Source organism: Myotis daubentonii, chromosome 3, assembly GCF_963259705.1.
Source record: "Myotis daubentonii chromosome 3, mMyoDau2.1, whole genome shotgun sequence".
NCBI lineage: Eukaryota > Metazoa > Chordata > Mammalia > Chiroptera > Vespertilionidae > Myotis > Myotis daubentonii.
The window spans coordinates 75,659,145-75,673,418 of record NC_081842.1 but is presented as its reverse complement, the minus strand read 5'-3'; the positions used below and the strand labels follow the sequence as shown (position 1 = coordinate 75,673,418).

At 35.8% G+C, this 14,274-nt stretch overlaps 2 pseudogenes; both read left to right on the top strand.

Annotated features, from left to right (window-relative positions):
* Positions 1–8,632: 8,632 nt before the first annotated feature.
* On the top strand, positions 8,633–9,810 carry LOC132231853 (leucine zipper transcription factor-like protein 1; annotated as a pseudogene).
* On the top strand, positions 8,991–9,135 carry LOC132232229 (small nucleolar RNA SNORA48; annotated as a pseudogene).
* Positions 9,811–14,274: the final 4,464 nt, after the last annotated feature.

Genomic DNA, 14,274 nt, shown 5'->3' with positions numbered 1-14,274 from the left:
AGAAATGGGATGAAGCTGTTATTTACTCACATTATCTATAATACAAAAAGCCAGTGGCCCTAATGCTGTAACGACCAAAGATGGGTGCAGGTGGGTGGGGCTGCATGATTTCTCACGCCAGGCTTCTAGTTTGGTAATAAAAGGACGAAAGTATAGTGGCTCAAGCACATCCATTAGGAAGTGCTACTTTTCAAACAAAGTCTGAAACAAACTACTTTCACTACCCTCCACTCCATCATTCTTTTTTAAAAATATGTTTTTATTGATTTTTAGAGATGGAAGAAGGGAAAAGGATAGAAGCATCAATGATGAGAGAGAATCATCGATTGGCTGCCTCCTGCATGCCCCCTTCTGGGATGGAGCTCACAGATATGACCCAACAGGGAATCGAACTATGACCTCCTGGTTCATAGGTAGGTGCACAACCATTGAGTCACACCAGCCAGGCTCCACTGCACCATTCTTGATCTAGCTTCCATAATTTATTTCCTGAACTACTGTAAAAGCATCTTATTGATTGTCTTACTTCAAGCTTACCACCTATGTTGAAAGTCAACATAGAGCATTCTTTAAAAAAACATAAATTAATTCCAGTCTTTCTAATCCTCAATGCATTCACTACAAACTTATTAAGTCCTACAAACATATAAAGTCCAAACTAATATCCAGGCTTCAGTGATGACATGATGAGGCCCCTGGCTACACTTCTCACTGCATCCTTAATGGCTCTCTTCCTCCTTTACTCTATGAAAGTCACACTAGCCTCTTTAATCTTTCCTTTCTTTGTTTTGTTTTGTTTTGTTTTTTACCTACTATTATTAAAGCACACACTGCACCACTAAAGTGTACATTTTTATGTTTTAGTACATTTATACCATTGTCAACTGTCAACACAGCCAAGTCTTAGAACACTTTCTTCATTCCAAAAAAGTTATCTAGTGCCCATTTGCAGTCAACTCCTACTCCTGCCGACGGTTTCAGGGAACCACTTATTTGCTTCTGTATCTATAGTCTTGCCTTACTGGTAACTGAATATAAATAGAACCATACAATAAATGGAAACATACTATGGCTGGTTCTTTCATTTAGCATACTATTTTTTGAGGCCTATCTGTGTTATAGCATGTAAACAGTAGTCCATTTCTTTGTATTGCTGACAAGTATGTTATTTTAAAGCTAGACTACATTTTGTGTTTACTTTCACCACTTTATGGACATTTGAATTTTCTTGAATTTTCATTCTTTTGCATAATGATGCTATGAACATAAATGTCCAAGTCTTTGTGTGAACATGTGTTTTCAATTTTCTTTGGTACATAACCAGCAATGAAATGGCTGGGTCATACCAAAAGTATATATTTCACTTTTAAAGAAACTTCCAATGTGTTTTCCAAAGTAATGGTACCATTTTTAATGCCACCAGCAATGTATAAGGGTCTAGTTTCTTTACAGCATTGCAGTACTTGGTATAGTCACTTTTTTCTTATTGTAGTCATTCTAGTAGTGTGTATGCAATATCATTATAGTTGAATTTGCATTTCCCTAATGAATAATTTTGTTTAAAGTCTTTATATGTATTCAGTTACCATAACATATATCTGCCTTGCTGCTGACATAATGCAAGTTTGTTCACTGTTACATCCTAGCATCTAAAACAGATCCCTGCAAATAATAATACTAATTATTAGTTGTTAAATGAAGGAATATGGTCCACATCAAAAAAGATGTCCTAAATTGGGCATATCAAAATATTGCAAATCTTTAAAGCAGCATCTGAGTATGTTGCCAACTTTTCTTTTGTTCCAGCTATTTATTAAAAGCAGCGAGATTTGAATGTACTTGTAACTGGATTTCCATTGCTAAAAGTTTTTATCTTTGATGAAACTTGTAAGTAAAACATTGAATCAGTTGAGAATATTTAATTTTTCTAAAATTGCTATATAACCTGCTTATTAATCAGTGAACTTGGGCCAATGCTTTCAAATGCAAATACTAGTATATGTTAGTCTTGCATTATATTTATTTTTTATATTTTTTATTGATTTCATAGAAGAAGGGAGAAGGAGAGAGAGAGAGAGAAATCAATGGTGAGAATTATTGATTGGCTATTGCCTGCATGTCCCCTACTGGGGATTGAGCCTGCAACCCAGGCATGTGACCTTGACCAGAATTGAACCTGGGATCCTTCAGTCTGCAGGTTGAAGCTCTATCCACTGAGCCAAACCAGATAGGGCTTGCATTATCTTTTTATCACTTCACCCTAAGGAATTCTATCCTTAGTTATAGATGGCAAGGTGCATGATTTTACCTTACTATCTCAACTTTTTAAAAAATCCTGGTTTTTAGTGGTCGGTTGATTCCCATCTGTGTCCCTTGTTAATCTACAGTAGATTGATCATGTCAACTATCTTTTTTCCTTTCATTATAATGGGAGTCTTTATTGTGCTAGAGAAGGAACATAAAATTTGCTGTTCTATGGAGTTACAACCCCAGCCCTATGTCTATTCCTTCTTTGACCACCTAGGAGGCTCACTCCTCAGGGTCTGTATACTTTTTGCACACTGTTACTAGAACAATCTCTTCCCAGATATTTTGGCTCACTTCCTCATTTTCTTCATATCTTGACTCAACTTTACCCATATGCAAGCAGTCCCTGACCACTCTATGTAAAATTAAAAATCATCCTCAATCCTAGCATGATCTATAGCCCTACTTCCTTGTTTTATTTTAGCACTTACCATCATCTGTCATGTTATTTTAAAAATTTATTCATTCTATTATTATATAGAGAGAAAGTTATATGAGTTTACAATTGCATCCCTCTACTTCTTTAACTCTTGCATTCTCTATGACTACATCATTGCCTAGCACAAAGTGCATAATAAATAAATATCTAGAGTGGATGAACTGACTTATTCAAATACCAGGTAAGGACTGAGAAACTTTGTGAAAGGGTAGGCAGAAAAAGATGTGGACTGAAGGCTTTCCACAATGATGCCCAGAAATATAGAAATATGTTTCCTGACAGAGGAAATATTGTAGGACATACTGAGAGGAAATTCATTTTGAAGGATACAGTGAAAGGGCCTGAGAACACGATTCAGTGCCATTGACCGAGATTAACCATGAATGATAGTCCTGCTCCAGCATAAAACACACCTTCCCTTGGGCAAATAGTCGCACTCCTTAGTAGTAACAATTGCAGCAAAGATTTTTTGAAAGAGCTGCATCCCACTTATATCTGTAACACTTGGCGCACTTATGAAACTTCGCTTTAGAGTTGAAACCTTCCCCTCGGTGCATTAAAGCAATTATGAGCAAGTCAGGCCTTCATGCCCCCAGGTGACAGCTAGTGACAGTGACAGGTGGCTGGATTTAAGCTCTACCAGCACCAGCTCTCAGAGGATGCAACAGATTTATACTCCATTCCTAGGTGGGTTTGGGCTCATAAAGACAGGAATGCTATGGCTTAGAGCTGTACTTCTGTGAAACTGAGACAGCAAAGTACACACCTGACTAACTGTGATGGTACCTGAAAAAAATCCATCACTGACCACTGGCACATTGAGGTTCGAGTAAATCTGTGCAAGCCCTCATGGGAGAGTAACAGAAAAAGGCAATTTTTTTCCCACTTCTCAGCAGTACCAGTACAAATATGTGATTGAAATGCAGCTATCTGCTCTGGTTCGACTGGCACTGGGCATGGTTTGTTTGAAGTTATGCCCATATGTATCTGGTGAAGACATAGGTGGCAATATTGGCTTTGTTGATGGCATCAATGTTCTAGATGTGCCAGCACTACTATGGAAATGTGAGGGAGTCCTGGCATGACTATCAACACTCTACAGCAGTGATTGTCAACCTTTTTCATCTAGTGGCATACATAAGCTAATTACTAAAAGCCTGCAGCACACCAAAAAATAGATTTTTGCCGATCTGACCAACAAAAAGGGTACAATTTTGCTCTAGCCGATTTGGCTCTTTTTGGATAGAGCGTCAGCCTGCAGACTGAAAGGTCCCAGGTTCAATTCCAGTCAAGGGCATGCACCTTGGTTACGGGCACACCCCCAGTAGGGGGTGTGCAGGAGGCAGCTCATCGATGTTTCTCTCTCATCGATGTTTCTGGCTCTCTATCCCTTTCCCTTCCTTTCTGTAAAAAATCAATAAAATATATTTTTAATAAAGGTAGAATTTTGATTCATTCACTCTGGACAGCTATTGTTGTGTTGCTGTTGTCATTTTTATTTGACAGTCTAAGCGAAAAGAGGTCAGTAAAACTGACAAAATAGTCAGGTATTACATGTTTTAAAAAGTCCCACGGCTCGCAAGTTGAAAATCGCTGCTCTACAGCAATGAGCAACAATCTGAAAAGAAGTTTAAACACCTTAGATTACTGAGGGGAGGAACTCTGTAAAAAAAAAAAAAAAAAAAAGATACTATTCCTTCAATCATGGAGAAAATGGCAAAAAAGCTTTTATATTTGGGGACCAAAAGTGTAGCCACAAGCTGGTGAGGACAAACACTTGAAGAAATCACAATAAATTCTCAGGAATCTATGCTTTATATGCTTATATTTTAAACTTAGAGTTTTTATTAACTGAATTCCTTTAAACTGGCTGCTATCATTGATACTTTTTCACTCAACACATACAAGAAATGTGAACCTTAGATAAATATGTTCTTAATTTCAGTATTAGAAAATATACATCATCCCTGTCTATTTTCTTAAGTATGGCTGCAAATTGTTGCCTGCCATGTCATAAGGAGTGGTGATAGGGGGTGTTGAAAGTACCTTGGAAATTTTGGTTGAAAAACTGACACTTCCAGGCAGGTAACATTCCTTAGTCTTTCTCATTGAACAGAAATTATTAGTATGATTGATTCTATGTCACACACTATTAAATAATTCCCCTATGTGTAACAGTCCTTAATTTGTTTTCTGGTTAATCACTTAAACCTCACAATGTTTGTTATACTGGCATGGATGGTGGAAAGTTATATTACTGCCGCTTCCCTCATTATGGATTTATTTCTATGCTGGAAATTACATTACCATTATTAGCAATTATGCCAATAAAAACTGAAGTACACTCAATTCACAGTGCCCTTGGTGACTACACCTTGAATGTAATCTGGAGTGGATTTTATCCATCCAACTAACCTTTTTTATGTCTAGGGTACATAGTTTACTTCCTTATTTCTCCCTACTTTATTCCTATCTATATAAACTCAGCCTCTTGAAAACCAGGCCAGGACTAAACTTGAAATTATTTGGAATTGAAATGGGATTCAAGTGTAGACAACAGAAGACCTTACATTCAAATGATTGGGTAAATTCAAATGTTACTTCAAAATATCTAATGTCTAAAATGCCAGAAGAAGTTTTATATAATCACCAAGTCAGAGAAAAGATAATCCAGAATTCACATTCATAGGATTGAATCTGTGTAATCAATAAATTATCTTAACTTAGCAGCTGGAAGTAATTGTGAAGACTGGAAGTCATTAAACTAAAGTATAGGACTTCATCTAGCCTGTAGCTTTCACTTAATGGTAAATTTAGACATGAATTGGCCAAATGCAAAGTTAACACTGACACTCATATTAGTTAGACATCTTTATATAGCTATGTGATGCAGTAGCATGAACATGTGAATATAACTGTTTTAATCATTGAAAATGTATGCAAACAATCATTCATGATCACCTTTGCTTAGTTTCTAAAAGTGTAAAGAATAATAAGCCTGGTGTGGGAAGATTTTAGGAAATAATTTGTGAATTGGAGTTAATCTCAAAAGTGGAGAAGGAATATCTGGTCATTCACTTTATCATTTATTCAACAAATATTTTTGAATGTCTATCATTGCCAAGTAGAGGCATCTGTTATATACTTTATTTGGCTTTGCGTTTATTAAACTGGAAGTTTACAGTTTGATTTTAAATCCACCTTAAACAATCTAGACTTTTTTTTTAAAAAAAAAAGGAGAATAACAGTTCTGAAAAAAATACACCATATCAAAATATATCTCCCTATATTTCTTTGAAAAATGGCTACCCAGTATTCTTTCAAAACAGAAAACGATTCAGATAGAAGTATTCAAAGCTTTATTCCCTTTAATATCTGATAAAGAAAATTTAACTTTGCCTGAGAGGCAATGGCCTCTACCATTGTGTGTGTGTGTGTATGTGTGTATGTGTGTGCATTCACACTCAAGCCTCCTAATGAAGCGTGGGCTGAGGGGAAGGAGCACTAGACACTGATTTGATTTGGGGAATTGCACCAGAGGGAGTAGAAGCGGGTTCCAGGGTAGAAAGGGAAGTGGGGGCAAAGGAAACAGGAGGAGAGCAGCAACTAAGGCTGGGGGCGCTGAGGTCAGAGACAGATTTCTGGATAGTGGATTAGAGGCCCTGACTCCCCGACATGGAGAGGGACAAAAAGATCTTGCAAAGTTCTTCTAGATATTCAAAGAAAGAGTGAAGATATTTGTTTTATTGCTTTGAATTTCCTCTACAATGTGATTTTCTTAAGAGATTAGGCCACTGGTATAGGAATTAGAATCATACTAAAGACAACCTAAAAAAGAAAGAAAAATGACAATGGCATTTAACAAAACAGAATATATATATATAAACAAAACAGAATATATATATATATATATATATATATATATATATATATATAATTCTATATTATTTTTCTCTACTGAACTGAATTATCAATAATTGGTGTTTTATACCTGTTCTAGACCACTACACTTTTCCAAAAGTAATGTTTCAAAGTGATTATACAACATAAGCATTTATGGACTTTGTAATACATTTTAATAGAGAGATGTCAATTTAACTAGAAAAGCCTGAAAAATCTTTTTTAATTGATTTTGCTTTTAATCTTTCAATGAAAAAGAATTTTAAATGGAGAAATTTTTAAGTATTTAAAACATTGGTGTGTCCTTAGGTTTACAAATATGTAACACTAGAGGCCCAGTGCACAAAATGTATGCACTCGGGGGGGGGGGTCCTCAGCATGGCCTGTGCCCTCTCACAGTCCGGAAGCCCTCAGGGGATGACCAACTGACAGCTTAGGCCTGCTCTCTAGAGGTGGGAGAGGCTCCCACCACTGCCACTGCGTTTGCCAGCCGTGAACCTGGCTTTTGGCTGAATGGTGCTCCCCCTGTGGGAGCACACTGACCACCAGGGAGCAGCTCCTGTGTTGAGAATCTGCCCCCTGGTGGTCAGTGTGCATCATAGCGGCCAGTTGTGCCACCATTTGGTAGATTTGCATATTAGCCTTTTATTATATAGGATTCGTTTTTTCCTAAGTAAGTTATTCTGCTGTGAAGAAAGTCAGTGAAGAAGCTAAAAATAATGATCCAGTTGATGTTGCATAATTTAAAATAATCATATTTTAGTTCTGACATATACTCAATTCAATCCCAAGTATCATCTAAAATCTCATCCACAGGTGTTGTCATTTTACCATATTATACTCGATTTACTTCTACACTATATTCACCATGTAGACAATGAGGAAAGAAGGGGACATTGCAAAAGTAAATAATGAATGCCACGGTTAGCATCACCCTTTACAAATATAAATACATTGGTGTGGCCAACATTAGGAGCCACCAAATGTCATCGCTCAGGAATAGTGAAGTTGATACTCGAATGTGACATGAGCTCTCCTCCGTGGTATCAATTCCATAGGATTATTAAAGGAGGTTGGAACTTCCCAGCAAGCCAAATTGCTGCTTTTGTCCTGGTGAGATTGCTGCTTTTATCCCAGTCATTTCATAATAATTCATTATAATGAATTCACAGTAAAGGTTCATAAGAGTTGCATAGCAGCCTTTCAACCTAGAAAGCTCCACTTAAAAAAAAAATACTATCTTATTAGAGATGATAGAATTATGTCTTTAGCAAACATCACAAAACTGATTGCATGGTTTGGATTGATAAAATAACCACCAATTTCTTGCCAAATATTTTCACTTTTAAGTTTTCAACTAAAACATACTTTCGAAGGAAGAAAAGCCCCATCTGTGATTCTGATTCATTTAATGTTAATTCATCTCAAGCAGCAATTTTCAACCTTTTTCATCTCATGGCACACATAATGCAATTGCTAAAATTCTGTGTCACTCCAAAAGATATATTTTCTAGGCAAAATTTTGATTCATTCCCACTGGCCAGTGATTGTTGTGTTGGCTGTTTTCATTTTTTTTTATTATTATTATTCATCAATCTAAGAGAGAAGAGAGCAGTGCCCCAGACCAAATAATCAGGTATTGCATGTTTAAAAATTCTTGTCACACCAGCTGATCTAAACGTTAAATTATAAGACTCATTTATTCTTCATAAAAATCATCTGATGTCTCTATTGTTTATGGTTGTGACTATTTATTTTGCTGTATAAAGCCATTTTTTATTCCTCTCTGGTAGCTACAGAAGATATTTGATGTTACCTGTATTGATTAAAAAAGGCCTAGGCATTCCTTCCCATTAGCAACCGGAGGCTTCTGAACAATCCACCCACCCTCCCCATCCCCTGCGGTCCAACCAGGGGCAGTGCTCGGTTTAGCGGGGCTGTGCCTGGCCCCTCCCGCCCCTCATGGCTGCTGATTGCCACCTGGCAGAGTAAGGCCTGAGTGAGCACCACCAAAATGAAGCTATCAATTATATGCATTTAGTTCGTTCAAAAAGAGGCTTGAGACTCAAAACTGTAGATTCCTGCTTCCAAGACCTCAAGGAGAGCAGGCTGGGGGAGGTCTGAGACTCACCTCAAAGTCTCTGCAATTCTGAATGGGCTGCAGGCTCTGGGCCACAAGGAGCTTACACCAACGTGTTACTTCTGGGGCAGTATTTCTTGCAAGCTGAGAAGTGGTACCTCAAGCTGCAAACAGATAACTCTGAATTTGAAACCAGAGTAATTAGAACAAGTTGCAGAATTTGAAAAAGCAGAACTGACATCTTCCACTAAAAAAGACCATCATTCCCCCTGGCAATGGGCAAGGAGACATCTGATTGGTGGTGCTGTTCTTATATCAATCAGGGGCAAAGCAGGTGTACAGTTCTTAGTTCATCCTAGCTTGATGCCTGTGTTGGTGGCCAGAGCTGTTTCATGCCTGAGGCAGAATAAAAAAAATAAATAAAAATAAATAAACCCATCCTAGACATCATAAAACCAAAACCTGATCTACTTTTTTTTTTTTAAAGTGGAAATAAGGACATTTTAAGACTTCAAGAACAGAATGAGAAATTGAAGTCAAGGCTGAAGACCATGGAAATGCAGGCTACAAACTCATTGGATGAAAAGTCAAAGCTAGAAAGAGCACTGCGTGATTTACAGCTTGACTGAGGAAATCTAAAGGGCTTTATAGAGGCCCAAGACTTGAGTGGAAAACACAGCTGCTGCTTTAAAGACTGGGTTTCAGAAGACACTTAAGACAGAAAACCAGAAGTGTCTGGAGGAGAATCTAGTAACAGCCAAGCATGACCTACCCAGGATTTAGGAGCAACTGAGATTGGCTGAAGAGGAATTAGAGAAAAAATTCCAACAAACAGCAGCCTATGAAACATACAAGAAATTCTAACCAAGAAGAATGACCAAATCAGAGACCTGAGGAAAAGACTGGCAAATATGAGCCTGAAGATTCAAAACTAAAGATTTCATCTGGAAGCTGCCATAACAAGCTATGCTCACCTCAGGCATGTATTTTGAAGAAATTTGTTGCATTTCCTCTCTTTATTTTTCTAATATTTAAACTTTGCTCTGACTATTTAAAACTAGAGCTCCTGTTTTCTGTTGTCTAACTGAGAAGAGAGAAAACCTGCCTCTGGTCAGTTGTCCAAAACTCCTCTTTGCCGAGTGCTCCAGAGTCTTAGTTCAAAAGCATTGAGAATTCCGATTTTTAGAGTGGGGAGAAGAGCCTTATCCTTTTGCAATAGTATAAAGAGTACACCTTTTAAATACATATTAAAGCTAGCAATATCTATACTTGTGCATTCCCCAGGGTAAATATAAATACAGAGTTATTGAAGATAGTTATTACAAATAAACCTTATTTTTTTAAAAAGGTCTAAATTTTGGTAGTTGATATTTTGATTAATTGCAACAAAGAAACTGGTTAATGTGGAAACTTTTGAAACCTTATTAAGAAGATATAGAAATCATTCATTTTTGCTGGGTATTTTTTTCCCTACAGAATATATAGATCATTTAGTGGAATCAGAGGAGATAAAAGATGAGTTTGCAGTCTGAGTCTGTGATCTCTAATACCAGTATCTTCTTTGAAAGTGTTCAAAAATATTATGTTGTCAATGGATATATTGTGTCAACCTAATTCATAATGTTTTATATTGTTTAGTTACATACTTTTTCAATAAATTACTGCATGGTTATACAGAAATAATCTAGCTATAAACTAAAATGTTAATATTGGGTATTTCTCCTCTGCTTATCTTTAGTATTTCTTTCGTCTACTTTTGTTAGTTTCTAAATTGAAGATGTGTAACATAAATGACCAATTAAAAATATTTATAACTCACATAGGCATCTACATATTAAAACAGCCTAAGAGAAACTAGATTAAATATTCTGATATATACTTTAGAAATCAGGAAACAGATAGATACATAGTAAAGATCTTCAGATTTTTTACTACCTATGACATTTTAAACCAAGAAATGTAAAATGCTTAAAATTTGCTTGAAAATTGCAAAAGATGAAACTGGAAAATAATTTTATCAAATAAGTGATTTGCAACATGGTGAAGGATATGTCATGTTTATAGGCATTTGATATTTGCAAGTTTGGTTTTTATACCATCTTAACTTCCCTATGTTATAACTTGTCCCCCTATGCCTTCTGAACTCAGAATTTAGAATTTTGTGCCAGCAGACAAATAAACATTTCAGGATTTCCCTTTGCACTTTGCTGTGTTATTTTTAAAGCAAATATAAAACAACAAAAAGGAATGTTTTGCTAGTGATAAAAGGTATGTCTCTTAAACTTAATATAATTGAGATAATGGTTATAATCATCAGCTATGACAAATGTGAAAAAAACTTCAGACAGTCTTAAAACCTAAGATTGTCAAATGTGGATTTAAATGTGAATTAAAAGTACAAAATTAAAACATAGATACAAGAGCCTGGATATGTCATCAAAGATCCTAAGAGGTGAGGTATAATTAAGAAAATTATTATAATCTTTAGTCATCTCAGTAAGGAATCTTTTGTGTAACATGTAAATATATTTTCTGACTTATTTTTAAATTTTCCTTACATTTGCAAATAGGCTCATAACAATTTTGCTCTACTGAGTGTTGAGCACTAAATTGTCTTTCCACTGTAAGTTAGATATTATTTGCTCAATTTCATAACAAATAAACTGAGAATACAAAACAAAACAAAACAAAAAACAAAAAACCTGAAAACATTATTTAAGATTCAAATTTCAAGATTCAAACCAATTTCAAGAAGAATCAATGAAATCAGGAATGAACACATTAAACACCCAATCTGAAGGAATCTTGGAAGTTATCTAATCCATATATCTCATTGTGTGACAAGAATTAGAGGGTCAAAAGATATAAAAGATAGGGTAACTCCTTCTGACTGTTAATCTATCCCCTTAATATCAACTTCTTGAGTTTTCACCAACACAAAAGTGCTATTAGAAAGAGATATATTTTCAAGTCTTCATATCCTTCTCTTACTTTTATCCTTTACATCCAGGGAATCCAGCTTCTGTTGCCAATTAGGCTCACCATACTCTATCTGGGGATCTCTGCTCTACCACTCTCTGTTAGGGGATAGTGCGGGCCTATGGCTGCTTGGCTAGCATCTAACCTCCACCCTGCCAGGATCCAAGCATGATCTAGTCACCCCACCACAGTGATCTGTAAGAGTAAACACATATGCAATCAAGGTTCCAATGCGATGGTAACCAATGGGCAAAAAAGTCACTAAGAACACAGAATAGTAGTTGGCACTTCTGCACATTTTCTTGGCTTCCAGCAGAGAAGGCAAACACTGTTTTCCAAATACTACCTACAGCTATTAGGAGTTATCAGGACATAGCCTTTTAGATGGAGATGGAAATGACCTGTAGGTTTGCAGTTTTAGGAATAACTGCAAAGTTATTCCTTGTTCTTATTTTGATTTTTGTTCCATGTGCTCCGTACAACATTTAGACGTTCTCAAGTAATGATGTTTATTTAAGTTTGCATGCTATGGAATGAATATATTTCTATTTGTTCTCTGTGTTTTTATATATCATATAATAAAGTTTATACACATATATATATATATATATACATATATATATATTAAGGTTCACATCTTTACTCACTTCAGTTCTAGATTATTTAAATAATTTATGAATATTACTAGAGGCCCAGTGCACGGATTCATGCACCAGTAGGGTCCCTTGACCTCCTGTGCCCTCTCCCAATCCAGGACCCCTCAGGGAATGTCGGATAGCTGGTTTCAGCCCGATCCCCGCAGGCCCGATCCAGACAGGAGGGAGCCTGATCCTGTGCGTTGAGGGTCTGTCTCCTGGTGGTCAGTGCTTGTCATAGAGACTGGTCGACCAATTGTTTGGTCGTTTGGTCATTCGGTCGCTCAAGCTTTTATATATATAGATCATCTCTTGTCTTTGAAATTGAAATAAAAGGTAATAAAGCATTGACTAAAAGTAATTAAATTAAATTAAATTAAGGCAAAATTATATTAATATTGACAGTCAAGCTAATTCACAATAGTTACCTTTTATCTTTAGTGAGAACACTTACGATCAACTCTCAGCAAATTTCAAATATACAATATAGTATTATGAACTAGAGTTAGTATGCTGTAAACTACATTTATAGGACAGTCATTTTATAACTGAAAGCTTTTAGTCCTTGACCAATGTCCTCTCATTTTCTTCACTCCTCAGCCCCTAGTAACAACCATTTTATTCACTGGTTTTAAGTTCAACTTTTTTATATTCCACATATAAGTGGTATCATACCTTTCTATATTTGGCTTCTATCTTTAGCACACTTGCCCTTCATGTTCATACATGTTTTCACAAATGGCAGTATTTCATCTTTTTATATGGCTGAATAATATTTTAATGTACATATATGTATATATATACTAGATTTCCTTTATCTATTTAATTGTTGATGAACCTTTAGGTTTTTTATCTCAGCTTGTGAATTAACATAGAGTGAAGATATCTCTTTGTAGTAGTGACTTCATTTCCTTCAAATATATACCTAGAAGTGAAATTGCTGCATCATATGGAGGTTTTAATATCTTCAGAAACTTAAACTTTCATACTATTTTCCATGGTGATGTACCAAATTACATTCCTACAAACAAAGTACAAGGATTCCTTTTTAACACATCCTCAACTTGTTGTCTCTTGTCTGTTTTTATATTAGTCATTCTGCCAGGTGTGAGGTGACATTGCATTGTGGGTTTGATATGCATTTCCCTGATGATTAGTGATGTTGACCAAATTTTCATGTACCCATTGGCCATTTGCAAGTCCTCATTGGGAAAATGTCTAATCAAGTCATTTGCCCATTTTAATTACATTATTTGGTTTTTGAACTCAGTTCTATGAGCTCCTTATATATTTGGGATATTAGCCCCATATCAGATATATAGTTTGCAAATATTTTCTCCCATTCATAGGCTGCTTTTTCATTTTTTGACTGTTTCCTTTGCTATGCAGATCCTTTTAATTTGCTCTTTCATACATTTATCCTTTTATTGCCTGTGATTTTATTGTCATACTCAAAAATCATGCCAAGACAAATGTCAAGGAGCTTTCCCCCTATGTTTTCTTTATAATATTTTTATAAATCTTTATTGTTGAGAGTATTACAGCTGTTTCCCCCATTGCCTCCCTCCGCCCCATTCCTGCCCCACCCCAGGCCTTCAGCTCCCTACTGTTTGTATCCATAGGTAATGCATATATGCATATGTTCTTTGGATAATCCCTTCCTGCCCCCCACCTCCCTTTGATATTTGTCAGTATGGTTCATATTTCCATGCTTCTGGTTCTATTTTATTCATCAGTTTATTTTGTTCATTAAATTCCTTATTCAGTTTATTTTTATTTTTAGATTCCATTATTGATAGCTATATATTTATTGACATTTTATTGTTCATATTTTTTCTCTCTTTTTCTTCTTCATCTTCTTTTTCTACTTCTTTTCCTTTTTCTTCTTTAAGAATGCCCTTCAACATTTCATGTAATATTCATTTGGTGGTGAT